We start from the raw sequence: 15,416 nt of genomic DNA on the forward strand, positions 1-15,416 counted from the left end.
TTACACTAGATTTAGTGAATTTTGACATGAACTAGTATTCTAGTTCTAGTGTATTCTTTTTCGACGTTCTGTATAATGTTTTGTCATGAAAAATTTATTGCAACAAGGATGTTATTTTTATATGCTTTACATAATATGCTGTCCAATGGTGCAATGATACTCGCGTGTGGTATACGACACGTATAGTCCTATAATAATTGGTGTATTTTCTTTCTCGTTCCTATTTAAGTTCGCGTCCTCCGTGTAATAAAGGACTTTCGCCGCGCGTTTGAGAACCATACGCTATTCGATAGTCCAGTGAGACAACCATGAAGCTCTTCGATATACTATAGATACGTTTAGTTGTGTATAGACTGGCCGATCATCAAAGGGATCGGATCGCACATGTAGGGTTGGGATTTCGGGACCAAATTTGAAAACCCGGGATCGGGATTTTCCTGAGATAACTAACTACCTATAGGTAGGGTAGTATTTAAGCGGGTAACAAGTTTATTGTAAGCAGCACTTGAGCGAACTGAACAAAAGCACACAATCAATGGCTTTATATATAAAGCGACATGAAAATAAGAGAAAGCACTGTACGCTTCGATAACCGCGGTGGTGGTGCCGCATGGTGTCGCCACATAGCCCCCCTCCAGAAGCGGGCAGTTCAGGCCTGGTAACGTTGCGGAGGCCGAGGGTGACGTCGTGGTCTTCCTCGTGGCTTCGGTTGAGCTACCGGAACTGGCATGGAGAGGTCCACGTGCGCCGGTTTCAAACGGTCGATAGAAATCGTCTCTTTCCTTCCCCCAACTTAAAGCTTGAATGTCTTTGTGGTCCTTTCGAGGACCTTTGAAGGGACCGTCGTACGGTTTCGTCAGTGGAGGTCGGTGTGTATCTCGCCGCACGAACACGTAACTGCAATCTGTCAAACAATTTGGAATTAATACTCGTGTATTGCCGTGCCTGGACATTGACGTAGGCAGTAACTTGCGAAGCGTTTCTCGCAGCGACGGCATAAACTTTTCTGCTTCTTGTATGGCTTCCGGAGAAATAAACTGGCCAGGTACGTTGAGTGTAGTCCCGGATCCCGAGCAAAACCCACGGAAGGTGGTCCACCCAGTTTGCATCGGTCAAACGGGCCATTAACGCGCTTTTCAGATGTCGGTGAAACCGTTCCACCAAGACATTTGCTTGTGGATGGAAAGAAGTAGTGCGGTGAAGTTCGATACCTAATAGTTGGTTGATTGCTGACCACAATTCCGATGTAAATTGGGGCCCACGATCGGAAGACAAATGGTAAGGGACACCAAACCTAGAAATCCAATGAAATATGAACGCCTTGACGCACGTGATAGTTGGGATCGCTTCTGGCCAACGCGTGTATCGGTCGACTATTGTAAGTAAGTAGGTTTTGCCTTGGCTAGAATGTTGACCGGTTGCTCCAGCCATCAAGGGCAACCGGTCGTGGTGTTTCCCTGATAGGAACAAGGAGGAGAGCATTTGCGTGCTTTGTCGCCGAAAGTCTTGTGATTGTAGCGCATGTCAACAGAAGTACTGCTGCAACCTGTATTAACTTGTTTTGTACGCTTTCTTGATATGTTAATCGCATATTCTGCGTCTGTGCTACGTGCGTGCCATAGCAAGTCAGCTCGCTTGGCCAACTCCCTAGGATTTGTGATATTTTGCTCGACGAGTGCAATGCGAATAGCCTCGTGCATTATGCTGCAAGAAGAGGTGTTCGAAAAGTAAACACGGTTGATGATCACCTAGTAAAGACAGCATCTCGTCCATGAATAAGGAAGGCTTTCGATTACTCGAACGCGGCATGCTGATTAGTCGCGCTGCGCGCTCTTGTCGTGGAATGTCGAAAGTGTCGAGACGACGTTGTTTTATTGTTGCGTATTTGTTCTCCTGTGGAGGCTGCTCTAAAATGTCGACGAGTCGACTTGCTGTTTCCTGGTCTAATGCGGAGACCACGTAGTAGAACTTTGTACTGTCTGTTGTGATTCCTCGAATCTGGAATTGAGCCTCGACCTGGCAAAACCAGGTGCGCGGCTGAGTGGCCCAAAATGAAGGAAGCTTGATAGCCACTGCGTTCTCCGCTGGTGTATCTAAACCTGCCTGATTCTCAGGATCCATCTTGCTGCGTGAACTATCCAGAATTCTCTGGATCGCGGGGTCACCAGTTAAGCGGGTAACAAGTTTATTGTAAGCAGCACTTGAGCGAACTGAACAAAAGCACACAATCAATGGCTTTATTATTTATTATTAATTTATTATGGGATTATTTGTTGGGGTGCTGGCTGCAAGAATACAATTGACCCACTGCAAAAACTTCAAAATCGGATCATCCGTATCATTGCCAAAGCCCCACGGGGGCCTGGATGTGCAACTGATAAATCGCTTCTCAAAAGATTTGGTGTTCTAAACTTAGAAGATATGAGAAAGCTAGAAATTGCCAAGTTTATGTATCAGTTCCATTGCGGTCAATGTCCCTCAAATTTCAACGACTACTTCACCTCGGAGACAAAAGCGCACAAGTACAGCACACGCGCGTCATCGAAGAACAACTACCATATGATTAGGACTGAATACAAGAAAACGCATTGCTCTATCAAGTATGCCGGACCCCAATTGTGGAACAGCATCTCGCCGGCTATCCGACAGTCGTCGAGCATGTCCGCATTCAAGTCGAAATACAAGCAATTTCTTCTAAATCAATACTAGCCAGTCTTCAGGATTACCGAACCACGACCTAACATCGACCTCGCCCTGCGCCCCATGCCACCTCATTTTGTCGCTTGCGTCTTATATTCTCTGCATTACTTTTCATTCAGTGTGCATGCCTCTTATTTACTTCGCCTAGGCTAAGGTGGGTGTCTGATCTTAATGGCTACTCCAAGTTGTTTCGACACCTTCCTATCTTTTCATTGCATCGCAGTCTTGTGATGTTTTGAAACGATGAAAATATTAATAAACCTGATTGATTGATTGATTGACTGATTATATATAAAGCGACATGAAAATAAGAGAAAGCACTGTACGCTTCGATAACCGCAGTGGTGGTGCCGCATGGTGTCGCCACAGTATAATCTTTAATCTCGGGATTTTTATGGATTACCAAAGTATATGAAATACACATACAAGCAATACAGTTTATTTATTGTACTACTGTCGCAAAAACCTGAGGTCACCGTTCTAGGAAGTTTCTGATTTCCTTGCCAGAATATACAACGTCGGAAATTCCACATTCCGTAGGATTGGGCACAAAATGCTGCGCTGTAAAGGCTCATAAAGTAGATTAGGGTCTGCAACCTTTTGTATGCAGTGTGCCAAAATGTCACAAATGTCACCAACCGCTGATCTGCACCTGGCAACGGCATAGGCACGTAACATTTTCATAATTTATTTTTTGTCGCGCTATGATCGATCTTCCGTGGTTGGTTGAGTCGTTTCCAAGTCCACTGTATTCGGTACCATAACCAATAAGTGATAGGCCGATCAATTGTGTTACGATGATATGGCCTGAAGATGAAAAACTGGCCTACCCCTGTATCATACAAGTCAGTTTGATGTCACATATTAAAGTTGGTCTGACACTAGATTTGTCTGCAAAGCTCCAAAGGTTTCGGTAAAGGTTATTGTTGCTCCAGATATATTGGATTCGCTTACACGTAGAAGACGAACACGATTCCAAATTCGCACTTCGACACGGGGCTCATTATTTTCCGCAGCGGGTATCATATTCATATGATACGTGCGGCTCAAGCTGCGGCGGGCGCTGAACTATTCGGCACTGGTCATTTGGCGCATGGAAAGTAGACATATTAATGTCGAACGTTTTGGCCACAGGTGGCGGTTATTTCATTTCAAGGTTTTATCGCCGCCACTCATTTTGGCAGCGAACACACCGCACGGAATCGTATGGTCGCATGTTGTCCTTAACTTTATGTATATATAGGTCGTGTTTCCTTTGTCGTGAAAATGTACACTGCACAGAGTGGAAAGGCCGGTTCACACATAATAGTCGCGCTCCCGCGGGCTGCACAGTGCACACTCCTAGACTAAAGCATCCAATCGGTTTCAAACGATATTATGCCGTTCTATCATAATTGCTAATGCGGTTGGACTCATTTTTGTATACATTATGCGTATTTTTTAGAAGTATTTTCTATAGATATATTTTTTGGGGGAGGGTTACCACATTGTAATCAAGATGTCAGCCTCCATTAAATCGCAAAGCGCAGAAAAAAGTCTCACGATAAATAAAATCTGCCCCAAAATACATCATTTTACGTTGATTTTCAAAATAATTTTGGGTCCCTTACGAGCTTTGTACGTTTTAACAACGTCTGTTTAACTTCTTGCAAAACCATGGTAATAATATGTCGTGTGCGTCAAATCATTAGGCGTACCATGAAAAATCATCTCGCGTGTCAGGGGTTGCCGGTCCCGTACATTACTATATTGATAAAGTCATTGATAAGCCCGCAAGAAGTTCAAAGAAATGTCGTCAAAATTTCGCTAGAGCGTTTGAAAGTACCAAGCCATCGGCTTGTGGACGACACGATTCAAAATCTTTGTGCGACAACCAATTTCGTTGATGTGCTGAATACAAAGCAATAACAACAAGATTAAGGTATGTTGTCTTCATAGGCCACCAGCAAATAGAATATATATATATATATATACGTTGCGCTACCAAAATAAGTTATGAAAGCCTAAATGAATCATAAGTATCAATATCGCCACCAGACATAAAACATATCTCGAATATTGCAGTGCTATCATAACCTTATGCACAAGGCTTGATTCGGGGCCTTCGCGTTTATTACTGGACGTAGTGAAGTAAATACATCTGTCTTCATCAATGGTTGATAGAGTTACCTCTCTCGGCGCTTTAACATCATCGTTACCAAACGCAGTCAACAATATCGCTTGTATCAGCCACGACTTCAACCGATGTAAGATACTGACGTATTCGGCGTGTCCCGGCTTTGCTTCTTGATTCTTAGCGCCTGGTTCCGGTCCCCACATAATCTCGTTGCGCGAAAAAAGTGTAACGTCGTCCTGGGAGGTGAGAAATGATTCTCCTCTTGATAGCGTCCTGTTCGATGAAGTCTGTGCGCGACTGTACGTTCTACTCGGCGCCACTCTATCCACCCCCACAAAACACGAAGTCTGCTTCTTTAAACCTGGTTTTGTCGTGCTTCTGTTGCGATTCGACGTAGGATTGTACGTGTCGACTGCTGATTGACGGGTCAATTCCTTTGTCGGGGGAGTAGCCTTGCGAATTTTCAACAGCTCGGTACTAGAAGACGATCTAGTTAAGCGCCTATGGCAGCGATTCATCATCATAGGCCTCATACTAATCTAGAGAAGTCTTGCTCAACGCGTATTCGCTCTAAAACAATCACACCATTTTATTGTATTGCCGTACTTCGTATTGATCCCTATATATAGGATCCCCAAAGACACTGCACCAAATAAACTGTTTATCTAAATGCAATTGCAGATCATTATATTGCGGGGGGATAGCGTAGTGGTAACGATAAGTGCCTACTAAGCCGGTAGACCGCGTTTGATTCCCATCGGAGGTTCATCTGGGCTCCTCTTCCCCCGCAATAAAGCCCAGAAAAAAGACCCGAAGAAAGAAAGCACTCACAAGGAATGGAAAAAACTAGTAGAAAGGACCGCGGCTTCAAAAAAGATCAACATCGAAAAGAACTGTGATATCGGGCACTCTAGGCCGATGTGGATGTCAGAGTAAACGATCGCTACTGATGCGTGTCGTTCGGCATCCTCCTATCTGTTCATTACATCGCATTTGTGTCTTATCGCATTGTACATTGTGTGTAACTTGTTCAGATGAAAATTATTACCCAATGATCGTTGTTGTTGTTGCTATTCGTGAGCGCCCAGAAACCTCACACTATCGGGTATCCCGGAACACGCAAGTATAAAAATTTGGCAATCACATATCAATTGAAGTAGCGCCATTTCAATTTCCTCATGGGGAGTAAATGGTGACTTAAAATGCCGGGAGTATCAAGACTACGCACTTATGCGGTCGGCCCACATGATGATAGTATATATATATAGAGATTATGTAGAGCCAAAGCCTACTTATTTTCAGTTGGCCTACAATTTATGGTTAATTCGTTTTGAGTTGGTTCACCTGCGATTTAGATCGCTGCAGTTGCAACGGATGAATAAATTTAAATTTATCAACCTTCAGTCATGACATATATAGTTTTAGTACGATATTGAAAGGCAGAAAACATAGAGATTTCCAAATAAATCCCTCTTTATTACCTCGTGTCACAATATTACTCACTGATTTCCCGCGAATCTAGTGAGCAGATTGAATTGACTGAATTGATTTTATACAAAAAGATTTAAAAAACATATAGGATGCATGCGGCAATCGTGTTGCTTGTTCAAGATCTCAGGATCGATTTCATCTCGCTGCTGACTTTCCAACCGCTGCATGTCTTGTGTAGCTTACATTCCTTCACAATAACAAAGTGAACACACTTCTAACTATTTGAAGAGCTTCTTGGAGGTACAGAACTTCAATATACAATTGAATAGTATATTCATATTGAAATGAACCCGAATATTTTCGGCTGACACTCGATACTGTCTCGTTTGTGTCGCTTTTCGTTGCAATGTTGCTGCCTCAAGAAATACGACTTCTATCCCGGTTGAAAGTATTTCTATCCCTGCCTGCGAGACTAATTAATATCGATCGTCCCTTTTCGCGGAGAGCTGGGGAGATCGTGAAATATAATCACAAGAACGAGCACTAACTTCATAATTTATTCATGACAGCGCTGTCTGTCTGCCAAATAAATGGATGTCGCTATATATTTTTGAGCGTTTATGTGTCATAGGTAAGGATGCGCATGCGCAATACCGAGTCACAGCCGATTGGCATCGGGCTCCAATATCCTAACCCGAAAAGTTATTCGCCATTTGAAAAATACTTTAGAAATACAATTGTTAGTACTTCAAAATAAAGCTGCCTTGAATGAGTGCGTGCAGCGTACTGGAAATACTTGTAATTGCATTGTATATGCCTGTATGAACCGTATAGCTACGAGTTCTAAAGGTAGTGGCTCCCAAAATATGGGTCAGGATGAGTCGCGATCGTTTATTGTAAATATTTGCCAAAAGAAAGATGAAAAAAAAACTTCTTTGCGCTTTACGTGTTCTCTTGAGTAGATACTTAGTACATTTCGAAGTCTACTGTAATAGGTACTACCAATCAGAGTTGGATCAATTACATTATTTCAGTTCAATTACAATTACAATTACAATTACTTTCATGAATGCTTCAATTACATTACAATTACAATTACTCCATGCTAAAAATATCAAATTACAATTACAATTATAATTACTCCTTGCATGCTTCAATTACATTACAATTACAATTACAATTGCTGCTGTTGAACATGTAATTTAATAATCATAAATTCAACTGTGCTCCTTGACAACCGTAGCGTCGTATTTAACAACAATTCAAGTGTAGTTCAGATTGTGTAGTAATAAATGCGTTTATGTGCGTACATAGCAGAGATGAGCGGATTTGAAATTTCTATGTCCTAATCCAATCCAAATCCGAACTTTCAAATCCAAATCCAAATCCTAATCCATAACTTTTTCATATTCAAGTCCATATCCAATCCTAATCCGATTCCAACTGGAAATTCAGAAAAAATACTAATTTATGCAATGGAGGGATTCGAAATTTTTTTTTCACAACCAACGATTCACTTGATTCAAGATAATTTAGTAACCATAAGTACATTAATTACTGATCTGAATAAATTTGTCGCCATTCGCCACACGACATTTCAATCTCCCAGAAAATAGGTAAATCCAATCCAAATCCTAATCCGTTCTGAAAAAAATGTCTAATCCAAATCCAATCCAAATCCGACAAAATTTCACAAATCCTGTTTTTTCAAAACCTAATCCTAATCCATGCTCATCTCTGGTACATAGTATGCTATGTGAGATGTCATTGTGGCGTAATATAAGCGTGTTTTGAATGCTCGGTAATTATGGCTCACGTAATTGGAAATGCAAAATGTTATTTACCTAATTTCCTATGGGTTAGGATTAAGGATAGGGTGCAGTATGTCGTTGAAAAAGTATTATAATATATGCACGTGTTGGATTTGCGTCTATAGTATATAATTAAAGAAATAATATTATTTTTATCGAGGGACGTAGGAATTAGGATGAGGAGTGAAAACAAAACCGTGCTTTGTCAGATAAGACGTTATATAATATCCAGTGGTCTGGTTAGTTAGCCAGACGAAATAACGATGCAGCATCGTGACCTGAAATCGTATTGTAGCCTGCCAACCCACTGATAGATGCGCAAGATGTGAGTCACGGATGAATGCACCGACAAACATACTGTAGAGTGCAGAGCCGGCTAAAAGCAGCAAACTTTGTAGTCCTAGAGCTGGCGATCCATGCGTCCAAATTTGATGCATCTGGTCTTTATCGTAAGCTATTGATGTACTAATTCCGAAAATACAAAATAAAATCTCGTCAGGGCAATGTAACTGCTCCAAAATAGCCGTTTAAGGCCGACTGTTCTGAAAAGTGAGAGCGCTGCAGCAGCATGACCACAACAATTACCAATTACGCCCAGCGATTGTTCAGAACAATGCCGATTCCCAGACTTTCACGACTATTTTGGGATGGTACCATTGCCTGGAAATATACTTTTATTGCGGAATCAGTGCGACACTAGCTTTCGAATAGGACCATACATATCAAATTTCGACGCTTGGATCGCAAGCTATGGGAATATCAATTCTGCTGCTTTTAGCCGGCTCAGCAGTTCGCTTGTCGGCGTATTCAATCGTGAGTCACGTGTTGCGAATCCATCCGTTGGTTAGTAATCTAAAAATTGTATACAATGGCAACCGAGGCCAGCATAGCGGTAAAAATAAAAAAAACTTCGCCCGCAAGGGCGCAGTCAAGGGCTTCCGCGAATGGATCCACCAAATTCCTTGTCGACATTTAAAGAGAATGCATTATAAGTCAATTGTTTTATGTTGTGCTTGTCAGGTCTCAATAGCAATTTAATGTAATTGAAATTGTAATTGAGCAAAATTTTTGTCAAATTACAATTACAATTACAATTACACAAAATACAAATGCTTCAATTACAATTACATTACAATTACATTGAAAAATGTAATAATTACATTCAATTACAATTACAAATTACAATTGATCCAACTCTGCTACCAATACTCGTACGCACAGACAAGTTGCTACCACACCAGGAAGGGAGCGATGAGGTATTGGTGTCCGGCTTGCTGAGGGATCACCGCCGGGATCACACTCAAATTTGCTAACATCGGGCACTGTGGTAGCGCGTAAATTGGCGTCGTGGAAGAAAGAAATATAAAAGCTCTGATCTTAGTCATCGCAACCTTTCGCGTCCTAACGAGCCGCATTGTTCTTCATCATTGGTTAATGCCAATTTAAATGATTCCGGGGGCGTTGGCTCTTTAGATATTCCTACGAGGATTCCGGGACTAGAAAAAGGTTGAAAACCATCAATGTACGCACAAAGCACAACACAGTGAATAGAGTATAGTGTATTGCAGTACTGTGAATGAGGAATTCCACCAAGATTAGGGGTCATATTTGTCCAACAATCGCTCACCAAGACAGCTGGTATGTGATGCACAGAGAAACTGAACTTTGGAACGGTCAGCATGTTCACAAAATCATCGCTAACCGACGATTGTAGACTGGAAAAGAGTCACCTACGATCTATTCCTCCTTGGTTTTGCTTGACCTCCTATTCATATAGGAGGCGAGCTCCCGCGACAGTTGTGGATCATACAACCAGAGCTATGTCAGCATGGCTGGTCATCACTCATTACGTCGGATACACTCTAACTTATATACCAGTGATTCCCAAGTGCGGCCCTGAGGGCCGCATGCGGCCCCCAGCTAGCCTTCTTGCGGCCCCCAAACAATATTAAGAAATCGAGTTATGACAAAAACTTAAATTTATATTTATAAAATACACTAGCTTGGCTTGGAGTCGGGAGTTTTTAATTAAGATTGCAGGAAACTCGTGAGTAGACTGCTATCGTTACGTTACGTCCAGTTGAACGAGCAGTAGCTATAGATATAGGTAAAGACAGGACTATAACTGCCGCTCGACAAACCCCCAATGAAGAGGGGGGCGAGCTCGAACGGGGCTCAAAATTATTTCGTGAAATAGCATAAATTAGAGTCTTTTTTGGAAAATTTGGCATCTTTTTCAATTTTTATTTTCTGTAGACGTGATTTCATGCAGCCAAATATCTTGATTTTTGGGTACTCATCATCCCCAAGAAAAAATGCGCAAGATTTATAGAAATGGGCATTGGGCATATCGGCGTTAACCTTTACCGCGCCACCACGCACCAAGCGAGAAAACCTTGGCCGAATAGGACTGCCCTTATGCTGACCGAAAACGTCGTTAGATATACAAAATACTGCCTTGGCAATCTTACCCTCGCGAGACAAATACCATCCCGCAGGGAAAAATCATATTCTAGTGAAGAAATACCAATTTGAAATCGTGTGCGTCTCTTAGTTTAAAAGCCTACGTTTGGTCGATTTTATATTTTTTCCTACGTTTGGGCGATTTTATATTTTTTGATATAGCAGACAGGACGTCACGAAATAACATGTTACGGAATTATACTAATGGGCCCTACAGTTTCCAAGACACCTCACTCAGTTCTACCGGTAAATCTGATTACCGTAATTTTCCCCATGTATAGTACGCATCCTTAAAATGGCGTGTAAATTCTGGGGAAAAGCCTGTATCCATGTATAGTACGCACTACGCACCCGCATTCGCAGTACATGAATAGTTGTGTTTTAGCATATACGATGTTGTTCTGTTTTGTGATGTCACTGTCGAACTATTATGACGTAACCATCGCTAATCATAATACAATTAACGACATTGTCTCTAAACGAGAATAGATAGTAGCTAAAGCCTGCGAGGCCGGCGACGCGATAGTTCAGGCTAGCGACACACGACATCTTGCGCACGAGGCCTATTACAGTTACAGATGCGATTGCTCAGGCCAACGGTTACGTCGGGCGCACCAGTCCTGTTGGAGATGCGACTGATTACGCAAGCGATTATATCTTGCGCACATGTGTATGCGACTGTTAGGGCCTGTCGTTGACGCAGTGAATCAGCAAGTATTGCCGCGCACGCTTGTAGCAACCAGCGACCTAATTTCGCTCGCGTACAAACGGCAAACTAACTCAGCAAGAGATCGCCTGCAGTGCAGACGACTCTCGTTAATTAGCAACACGCTTTTTGTTAATTGGCAGCGCGCTTCTATATTTGGCAGGTGATGCGTGATTGGAAACAAACGTGAAGAAAGGTGTGATTTCAAGTTTTTGATCGAGGGAGATTAATTCAAGGCTTGCTGTACCCATGTATAATACGCACCCCCCTATTTTAGGGCGAAAAATCGGTGAAATTTGCGCATTTTACATGCAAAATTACGGTACGTGAGCAGCGAGGACAAGAATTTGATAGCAATATATATGCAATTCCCGATCATATTGACCGACTTTATCATGAATTATCGAAGATTTTCGCGCCTCGCGCTGGCTCAATTAACAGTAGGCCTACAACTAGTTTCGTGGCAAAAGCGAACAAGGCGATAGGGATAAGATTATCACCCTATGGGAGCCCAAGACTCAATTTTACTTTTTTTTTGTGGGGGTGGGCTGACCAAGTGCTGTTTCGTTCCTGCCAACGGGTTTATACGCCCGAAGATGTTTAATTATTATTGAGGGGCCCTGCCTTTTCAAACACACTTCCCTCGGCTCTACCTGTAAAACTGATTACGTGAGCAGAGAGAGGATAAAAATTGATAACAATATATATGCGATTCCCGATCATATTGACCGATTCAATCATGAATTACAGAAAATTTTCGTGCTTCGCGCGTCTAGGCGATAAAACCTGACTCACTAAATCGCCCCGAAAGCGGCATAATTAGCAGTCCTATAGCTCACGACCAAAGCGTCCGCATAATTTGATAGGTCCGGTCTTTATCTGAAGCTAGTTTCGCACTGATTCCAAAAATGCAAATTGAAATCTCGCCAGGGCAATGAAACTACTCCGAAATAGCCTCCAAAGGTCGACTGTTCTGAAAAATGGGAGCACAGCAACACAATGACCATAACATTGGCCAATGGCGTCAAGTGATTGATCGGAACAATGCCAATTTTCATATTTTGATGACATTTTGGGTCCGTTTAATTGCCCTGGTATTCGTGCGGCCCCGACCGTGCTCTGAAATTCTAAATTTGGCCCTGACACCGAAAAAGTTTGGGAACCACTGTTATATACTGTCGGGTTACAAACTACAACGGAGAAGGACCGAATCGTCGGTTGGCCAATCAGAAATCCACTCTTGCGCTCGGGAGCTAATACCTATATTCTTTATAGACTTGATAGCGATCCGTCTGGCTAACATCTGGATTTCGAGAAATTCAGGGTCGTCGGCAAAATTCCTGATCATGTCAGACTGCTCGAGCGCGTCAGTTTGCATCCACAACTCGAATTTACAACCCACCCACACGTTAGTTTGTGAAATATTATCGTTACTTCTCGATAGCAATCCCTACTTTTTCATACTTTTAAAGTACGAAGTCCCGATAATGATCCGTCAACACAGCCTGGAAATGTGGGACCAAGAATATCGAACGTCCGAAAACGATCATTGCTGTAAAGTTCTTATCCATCTATTATGATTGAATCTCCTTCACGTAGAAATCGTCTAGAGCAGGGGTTCTTAATCTTTTTATCCCCATATTATTTTCGGTGGTATCGTGGATCCTTTATTCCAGCTTATAAACTACTTGTCGGAGTGCAGTTATTAATGTTCTCATTGTCGTCCGCATGGCTATCGTGGCCTGCAGTGGGCATGACGATGAGCACAGAAATTAAGACAAAATAAGGGCAAGTTTGAGAGGAACGTGAAGGTGCCAAGGTGATCTTCTAAACTGACCTATATTTTGAACATCATAAAAAACGACCAATATATATGTATATGTATCTTGACGTGTACTTCCAAGAACGTAATATAGTGATACGAAATGATTGAGTAGGTACAGATTCTCTGCGACTTGGTGTACCAGTAGTGTGCAGCACCACGCAACTACTGACTATATAGATAACTAACCTACGTAGGTTAGTTAGCTACACACTGACGCGACTGATCGGGGAATTCCCTATTTCAGTAGCGTCGCAAAGGACGGGCTTTTAGGAATCCACTGGCCAAAAGTCATCTTGTCAGACCGTGTCGCGAGATTTGAGTGTTCAATGTTCGCAGTTGAGGCTACAAAATATCGAGGATAGAAAGGATAGCATAAGTATCATACTGTTAAGGCTTTAAGACACCAAACTGAATATATGAGGCAAACCAAAATAGTGCATGGATGATTTCGGTTACAGTGATGAAGAATGCCATAACGTTGGAATAATGCTGTTGAACGAAGTCAGGAAATTCGCCATGCATATTCAATCTAGTATAGCAGGTACTCCATAGTTTCAGCAACGTGAACACGTGACCACAAATGCAGGATTTTTGTAGAATAGTCCAGTTCGGGTGTAAACGGGTACGTTGAAATAACCCAAGGGCGACCAACCCGTCAGAGATGAGCGGATTTGAAATTTCTATGTCCTAATCCAATCCAAATCCGAACCTTCAAATCCTAATCCAAATCCTAATCCATAACTTTTTCATATTCAAGTCCATGTCCAATCCTAATCCGATTCCAACTGGAAATTCAGAAAGAATACTAATTTATGCAATGGAGGGATTCGAAAATTTTCTTTCACAACCAACGATTCACTTGATTCAAGATAACTTAGTAACCATAAGGACATTAATAACTGATCTGAATTAAGTTTGTCGCCATTCGCCACACGACATTTCAATCTCCCAGAAAATAGGTAAATCCAATCCAAATCCTAATCCGTTCTGAAAAAAATGTCTAATCCAAATCCAATCCAAATCCGACAAAATTTCACAAATCCTGTTTTTTCAAAACCTAATCCTAATCCATGCTCATCTCTGCAACCCGTGGCCCACGAGAAGGTTTTGAGTGGGCGCGAAGTAATTCCTAAAATTTGTAATAATAAAAAAAAATCTCAGGTAGTTTATTGTGAACTTGCAAGGTCAACCAAATATTTGATTAGCCTGACCGCGAAATCTGGGATGATGATTACTAAAATATCAGTTCCGACGCATTGGCGTAGCCAGCGGCCAGCCACATCTTTAAAAGACCTTCGTATATGAACATAAAGTATAGAATATTTGGTGGAAGATTTATTTGACTTGACATTTTTCTTGACACTTTGCGTGATTTATTGTCTCTCGATTTCTTGCTTTTAGTATTGGTCCCCCTCCTGAAAATTAAAGCTACGCCCGATTTACAGAATGGAGTCTTACTATATTCGCATTATGAGATACCGTGTCATCCTATGCATGCTACTTCGCGTCTGTACTCGCAGAAAGCTCGTCTCGGCGATGAAACCTTTGCACGAAATGACAGACGCATATTCGCCGAAATCTTCAATACTTATATTTCCAAGTGCCGAATAGCCTAATCCTGTCTGTGCCGAAAACGCAAAGCGGCATACATAAACGACCAGCAATATAGTATATAGTATAGCGAAGTTACTGCAGTAAAAAAATTTCCAATCCCATGAATTTATAATAAATAATTAAAGAGTTAGTCACCGTAAATACTATTTTATTCAAATCCAAATTTTTATACTTCAATAACTTCGCGTCTAGTGGTTGGAATTGAGCCAAATTTGGTGTGCATCATCTCTGCTGACAACCTAACAACTTGACGGGGTTGACAGAAATACTTTAAAAATTGTTGTTTTTTGTTTTTTAATGATAAATTCAAAACTTTCGACAGCAAGAAAATCACTTCTAGAGGATGGAATTGAGCCAAAGTTGGTGTGCAGCGTTGTTTTCACCAACCTAACAATTTTATCAAGTAGCCAGTGAAATCTGAAGAAAAAGTCTTACTGGTTATGAAAATGGATTTCCTATGTTGTCCTTATTTATGGACTCATGTCGATGGACATGTACACCCTATACGTAATATATATACGATATATTAGACACAATTTGGATCAAGTCTTAAATCATTTCGAGTAATTGCAAATTGTTACTCGCTTCATATCAAGTGATTTAAAAATTGTTCAAAAATGGTTAAAATATTTAATTCTTCTACTTCGCTTCTACTGGTTGGAATTGAGCCAAATTTGGTCTGCAGCATTTTCAGGCTACCAAACAATATCTGGAGGTACTTCATGAAATATTGAAAAAAGGTTTTCGCCC

The 15,416-nt window shown here is 41.5% G+C and overlaps 1 pseudogene; it reads right to left on the reverse strand.

Annotated features, from left to right (window-relative positions):
* Positions 1-270: 270 nt before the first annotated feature.
* LOC145459152 (uncharacterized) lies at positions 271-2,820 on the reverse strand (annotated as a pseudogene).
* Positions 2,821-15,416: the final 12,596 nt, after the last annotated feature.

This window comes from Botryllus schlosseri, chromosome 16, assembly GCF_051294905.1.
Source record: "Botryllus schlosseri isolate E-star chromosome 16, Bs_hap1, whole genome shotgun sequence".
In the NCBI taxonomy this organism is placed as follows: domain Eukaryota; kingdom Metazoa; phylum Chordata; class Ascidiacea; order Stolidobranchia; family Styelidae; genus Botryllus; species Botryllus schlosseri.